This window comes from Cebus imitator, unplaced genomic scaffold (genome assembly GCF_001604975.1).
Source record: "Cebus imitator isolate Cc_AM_T3 unplaced genomic scaffold, Cebus_imitator-1.0 Scaffold6, whole genome shotgun sequence".
NCBI classification, from domain to species: domain Eukaryota; kingdom Metazoa; phylum Chordata; class Mammalia; order Primates; family Cebidae; genus Cebus; species Cebus imitator.
In genome coordinates this window covers 5,110,806-5,111,648 of record NW_016107321.1, presented here as the reverse complement: position 1 = coordinate 5,111,648, position 843 = coordinate 5,110,806, and the positions used below count along the sequence as shown (strand labels likewise).

The window sequence follows — 843 nt, the reverse complement described above, 5'->3', positions numbered from 1 at the left end:
CAGGAGGCTGAGGCAGGAGAATTGCCTGAACCCAGGAGGCGGAGGTTACGGTGAGCCGAGATCGCGCCATTGCACTCCAGCCTGGGTAACAAGAGCGAAACTCTGTCTCAAAAAAAATAAATAAATAAAATAACTTGACTTCCACTTTTACAGTAAACATGAATCACAAGCCTGTAATGCAAAACTGTTAAACTTTTGTTTTCTTTAAAAAGGAGAGGCCAGGTACGGTGGCTCATGCCTGTAATCCCAGCACTTTGGGAGGCCGAGGCGGGCGGATCACGAGGTAGAGATTCAGATCATCCTGGCCAACATGGTGAAACCCCGTCTCTACTAAAAATACAAAAATTAGCTGGGCATGGTCCCGAGTCCCAGCTATTCGGGAGGCTGAGGAGGCAGGAGAACTGCTTGAACCCGGGAAGCTGGGGTTGCAGTTAGCCGAGATTGTGCTACTGCACTCCAGCCTGGCAACAAAGCGAGACTCCATCTCAAAAAAAAAAAAAAGAGAGAGAAAGAAGACAAAGAAAGAGAAGCTGACCAAGAGCGAACAGAATAAATATTTCCATTTACCCATCATACCAGATACACTAAACATTCCTCCCACTCTATTCAAATCCTATAAATGCACAGCTTTTGTATCTGGAGTAGCTCTTTGGTGTCCCTTTTCTACCTAAGCAAGGTTTGACTGACAGTCACCGGAGTTTTCCTCTAGAGTGTGGTCATATCCGCTCATATTGCTCTGACCACCATAACTACCTCCATAACCACCACTCACACTGCTCTGATCACCATAACCACCTCCATAACCACCACTCACACTGCTCTGATCACCATAACCACCTCCAT

At 46.5% G+C, this 843-nt stretch overlaps 1 pseudogene; it reads right to left on the bottom strand.

Moving 5' to 3' along the window:
- Positions 1 to 517: 517 nt before the first annotated feature.
- Positions 518 to 843, bottom strand: part of LOC108310974 — a 4,553-nt pseudogene continuing 4,227 nt past the window's right edge.